This window comes from Aedes albopictus, chromosome 3, assembly GCF_035046485.1.
Source record: "Aedes albopictus strain Foshan chromosome 3, AalbF5, whole genome shotgun sequence".
NCBI classification, from domain to species: domain Eukaryota; kingdom Metazoa; phylum Arthropoda; class Insecta; order Diptera; family Culicidae; genus Aedes; species Aedes albopictus.
The window spans coordinates 343,389,645-343,395,644 of record NC_085138.1 but is presented as its reverse complement, the minus strand read 5'-3'; positions in this window follow the sequence as shown (position 1 = coordinate 343,395,644).

Sequence of the window (6,000 nt, the reverse complement as noted above, 5' to 3'; positions counted from 1 at the left end):
CTTTAATTGGCTACTTCCGGCGGGACACCTTGAACCGGTTTCGGAACATAACCGGTTCAAATATAGTATGAAACTATTTTCCTGCTTACCATTCAACTGGTTATCGAAAAAGCCGCTCTTTGATGTGTCGCATACATGGTTCATTTCTTTAATTGGCTACTTCCGGCGGGACACCTGGAACCGGTTTCGGAACACAACCGGTTCAAATATGGTATGAAACTATTTTCCTGCTTACCATTCATCTGGTTATCGAAAAAGCCGCTCTTTGATGTGTCGCATGCATGGGTGTGGTTCATTTTTTTTTATTGGCCACTTCCGGCAGGATACCCGGAACCGGTTCTGGAACACTACCGGTTCAAATATGGTCTGAAACTACTTTCCTGCTTACCATTCAACTGGTTATCGAAAAAGCCGCTCTTTGATGTGTCGCATGCAAGGGTTATGTTTACTTTTATATTTGGCCACTTCCGGCAGGACACCCGGAACCGGTTCCAGAACAGAACCAGTTCAGATATAGTCTGAGACTATTTTCCTGCTTCCCGTTCATCAGATAATTGAAAATGCCGTGGTTTGATGGGTCGCATGCATGGGTTTGTTGCATTTTCATATCTGGCCCCTTCCTGGGGTACCGATCCGGAACACCTACCCAAGTAACACACATGTTATATAAAAGTTACGACAGCGTAAGTTTTGGTTGTATAGAAGTTTATTTTACGTTATTTCAACACAATTACGTAAAATAAACTTCTATACAACCAAAACTTGCGCTGTAGTAACTCTATTAAAACATGTGTGTTGCTTGGGTAAATGGTCATAACTCCGGAACGGCTGAACCGATCCGAACCATTTTCAATAGGAAACAATGGGACCAGATTCCGCGTCGAATGAACCGTCGGTCGTTAAAACCGGTTGATGTTTATTATCTAAAAGTTAGGTGACCTTTTTTGTACACACACACACATACGCACACACATACATACACACACACACACACACACACATACACACACACAGACATCATCTCAACTCGTCGAGCTGAGTCGATTGGTATATAACACTTGACCCCTCCGGAGGCTCTATCAAATTTTCGTTTTTGGAGTGAACATATAGCCTTTCGGTACACCTTGGTGTACGAGAAAGGCAAAACGTTTCAAGTTCCATAACAGTTACATTGCAATTCGTCCTGATGACAATTCGGTCTAATGACCATTCGGTCTAATGAGCCAGCATCAAACATAGAAAAAAAAACGTCAGTGGGTCTTGACCATGTTTTACCCTCCTTAAGAAGGGCGTACATATCGTTTGGAAAACCGACTTTCATTCCAAGGCCAAATCTAATACCTATACCAATCAACTCAGCTCGACGAACTGAGCAAATGTCTGTATGTGTGTATGTAACCTCAAAGGGGTGATCCAAATATGACGTCCATATTTTTTTTTTTTTTTTGGAATTTTAGTTATAAGGTACAGAACAATAGTATCTTCTGTACATTTCTTCTTTAGGCTGACGTGAACAAGATTGCCGAAATGAGTTTTACTGAAAAATGTATGGTTTAGGAAATATGTTTGATTTAGTTTCGGGAGCGCCGCATTACGCTCGCGTGAAAACAGTGTTTTGCAAATTTTGTCCCGTTACGGCGAAAGACATTTAGTTGTTTTTAGATCAAATTCTTTGCTAGGACGAATGTTGGTGTCTACCCGACAGGACAAATAGACCTTTTTTTTCTAATTCGTTTATTTGGATGGCTCGTTTGTTTATTCAAAAACTCTATGGAGCCGATAATCTGGTTACAAAATTTGTTATTCTAAGCACATTCAATAGAATTCAATAAAATGTTCTGCGGCCGACCTTCTTTCTAGGCAATGAACTAGAGTTGGACGCCGATGCCGCAAACTGTGCCCGTCGGTCCTTCGCTGTTTTGTTTTCGATGGCTTCCTTGATGACTATAGCAGCTTCCTCCAACTTCTGCATGTTTTCCTTATGCCGCATCTCTTTTTCCGAAACAGTTACGGCCACACAAGTGTTGGGTTGACTCTGCTCAATTTCTTCCGTTTCCGTGGATCTTTCAAGAAATTCTTCGTCCAGAACTTCGATTATTTCCTGTTCAAGTCCTTCCGCCGAGTTATGGTCTTCCGATGAGGTATGCTTTCCGGAAACTACCGCGGCATATGAACTGCTTACTGGGTTTCCTTGCGTTTTCTTCTCCTGCTTGTTTTGAGGTTTTCGTTCGGGGCACAAATCTCTCCGGTGTCCCGTACTATGACACAAAAAACAAGTGTCTTTCAAACCGTCGTAGAATATATTAGCTTTCCGTCCCATGACATCGATTGATGGTGGGATGTTTTTTTGTACATCCATGTGCACTCCTCGTACTCCGGTATACATATGGCCGAGGCCTACATCCGCGGAAAATTTCTCCCGTACTAATCGATCTACCTTCCCAAATTCTCCGAGAACCGAAGAAAGCATATCATCTGGTACTTCCGGCGGCAAATCGAAGACACGTATGTACCGCATATTGGAACCCGCGACAGCCATACGCACCTCCACTGATTTCCCACTGGTGCACACGAATGATTGTGGTTCCGCGTTCTTACCCAATGAATCGATCATTGCTTCATGTGTTGTAAATTTGATAAACATCGATCGATCCTGGGCCGTTCTATACGTAGTCTCCATCAGCGTTATGCCTGGTTTACATTGTTCAACTGAAACGAACATTTCACTTGCTAGCTTCTCAAAGATGTTCAATCCAATGGAATGATGTGTTTAGACTGAGCAAATGACTTGAGTGTTCACTTGAATGCTCTTGAATGCATCTCAGTTGAAGCAAGTGTTTACATTGTTCAACTCGTGCGAAGCGTAAGCAAACTGAATTGAATTCATCTCACTGACAGATGACTTGAATTCAGCTCACATGAATCGCGGGTTTAGACGGGGCAAGTGAGACGATTTCGTTTGACTTGAATGAAAAAGTTCAACATGTTCAACTTTCGTTCAAGTCAAGTGAGTTGCTCATGTGAGATGAATGGTGGTGTTTACACGTTCAATTCGCATTCAATTGGGCATTTTCCATTGACTTGAATCAAGTCACTTGCACTGTCTAAACCAGGCATTACGTCCGTTTTGAGTTGCTTGACGAAGCATGCAATTTCGTCCCACGACGGTCGGGGGCTTCCTGGTGGGAACCGAAATTGAACGGTATTTTCAATCTTTAACTCGTTCATGGTGAAATTTGGATGCTATTTCAACCACACAGAAAGCACCACAGGCGAACAAAGCAAGCGCGAATAACCGATAAACATCCAATTTCTATGGGAAGCAAAGACAATGCAGAGCCGTACTGCAGAGCGCACGTTTGCGTCCGTCTGTAATTGACGCTGGTAGCGATCGAACTGCAAAATAGACCTTCAAACCAGTCTTGTGCACCATCACCATCATAACACAAAAAAGCCGCAACATCAACATTGCCCTTCTTCCTCCATCAACGCTACAGCCGACCGTCTCTTTGTTGCTAACGAACACATTCGAGACGAACGCATTGATACGGTGGCTGCCACCGCCACGCTCTTTCTCTGCAAATCTCCTGAGTAGCCGAACGCTTCTTAACAGTCGTTCCGACGCCGAGCTATGCCACTCACTGGTGGGTGACTCTCATCTGAAAGGGCCAGGATGAAGGTCAATTTGTTAAGTAGTATTGCATGGCACAGCAAACACAAACATAACACGCCCTATGAATAGAATGCAAGGCGTAGACCAAAAACTCGCTTCGGTGTTTCATCGTGTGGTTCGAAAACAAGAGACGATCGCTGCTGTTGGATGTGGATGACTCTGCATTGAACGAGGGTTTGCTTGAGTGGCTTTTGCGTGAATCGATTATGTTTTGATGGACTGCGTTTGTCGTATGAAGTGATGGTTAGAGCGAGTGTCATTCGACATTAATCATCCTGAAACTGCACAACCCTGCTTCAAACCAGCTTCGGCGCTTCGGAAGATCCTGGAGAACCTATTTCGATGAATATTTTTTTACATCTCCAAATTAAAGTCATGCGACGTCTCTATCTTCACGATTTTTCATATTCTACATAATAATGGTCAGAAGAAGATCCAATGGTCTCTCTAGAAATGCTCGTTCACCAAAATATGCCAACAACCTTTTCTGTTTGTAATAGATCATTACTCAAAAACTAGTCGTTCGACGGTTCTATTTCCATGGTTTTAAACTATTAAACATGATCGTCGCTAGGATTGGGTAGACCCCCTTCGTAAATTTTTGTCTATAAAAATATTTGAAAATTTGTATGGAACATAGACTTAGGCCAGATGTGTCTACGTGGTTTAAGAACGGTCCCTTAGTTCAAATCATTTGACTTTATTATTATTATTATTATTATTATTATTATTATTATTATTATTATTATTATTAATTATATATTATTATTATTAAGAAATGGTACATTAGTAGAATTTTGCAGTACAGTCCCGATTCGTTCGTTGGCGGCTCGTTAGATGGGCTGTCTCGATGGTTGAATGTTCGCTGGTTGGGGCAAACCCCAACTAAAAAACACTGTCAATATCAAAATCGATGTCAAAACGAGTTTGACGTCTGGCTGCCGTTGCATCGCAGCTCCTATATACACGGAGAAATCAAACTACCTAATTTTTAGGTCGACTTTACTCAAAGCTGAGTATATCGAATAAACTAGTTACCCAAAATTAGGTTGTTTTCCCTCTTTCCCCCACCGATGTTGTCAAAAACAAACAGAGATGCGTCTACCCAATGGGGGTCCTTGAGCCCAATAAGCCAATTTTGAGTAAATGTAGGTATACTCAAATTTGGGTTGAATGAGGGGGGGTCTTGGGTTGAATTTACCTACTCTTAAGTATATTTTTTTTGCTGGAGGTAAAGGCAATTTACCTAGTGTGAGTTTAATCGATTTACTCAAATTTGGCTTATTGGGCGGAACTATGGGATTGCGTCAAAAGAACTCAATTTTGGGTAGTTTGGCGGTTCCGTGTACAGATCGTTTGTGCAAGTATGTGAGTATTTCGTGACGTGTTTCTCGTGCGTGCGTCTAGCGCATTTTGATCAGCTGCCACTTGCCCCAACGAACGAACAAGATTCGCTTATCGGGGCGCAGTCGTGACCCAACGAGCGAATCCTCACTGTATACAAAAAATAAAGACAACTGATATGGAATTGACTGAGGTAAATCGGAAAGTAAATCCCCAAATGATCCTACACCTACTCAGCTCTTTCAAACATCTGTCGCATGTTGCTGTCAATATCAGAGATGCCAGACATACAGATTTTTCTGTATTATGCAGGTTGACCTTTTATACAGACAAGATACAGAGTACAGAAAAATACAGATTTTTGAAATGTGATAAAGTTTTTTTTCCAGAATCCACAAATTTTTAAGTTATTTTCAATAAATTTAATGAAAACTTTATAGATTGCTGCTTAATCCTTTTGGGACGGTGCTAAAAAAAAGTGAAATCTCCATACAAATGGCTCAACTTTGGCTTTGGAACTCTTGGATTTCCCAATAGAACAGTAATTGTTTTCTTCATTTGAAAGTCTAATTATGTGTCGTTAACAGATGAAAAAATATGCTAAACTGTTACCGCTGAACAGCACAATTGTGCTGGTTCGTCACGAAAGGGTTAAACTTCGAAGAATTTATAAAAATTTGTACATTTTTACACATGTTTTGGAAAAATGAATATCAGTATTTTTGTGTCACCCTTAGAGAAATTTCTGAGAGAGAAAATACCTGAAGTAATAACGCCTGCATACTAAAAACTTGTAAGCCTTCTAGAATATTCTTGTACCGACTTTTCGAACCCTCTAAACAAAATCCCCTTTTCGAATGAGTGTAATCAGTTTCGTACCTTTTAATTCCGCCCTATGTTGCTTATCCTTTGACAGATACGCGTATTTCGACTACCACTTGTAATCTTCCTCAGTGTCAGTTATCCACTTGGATAACTGGATA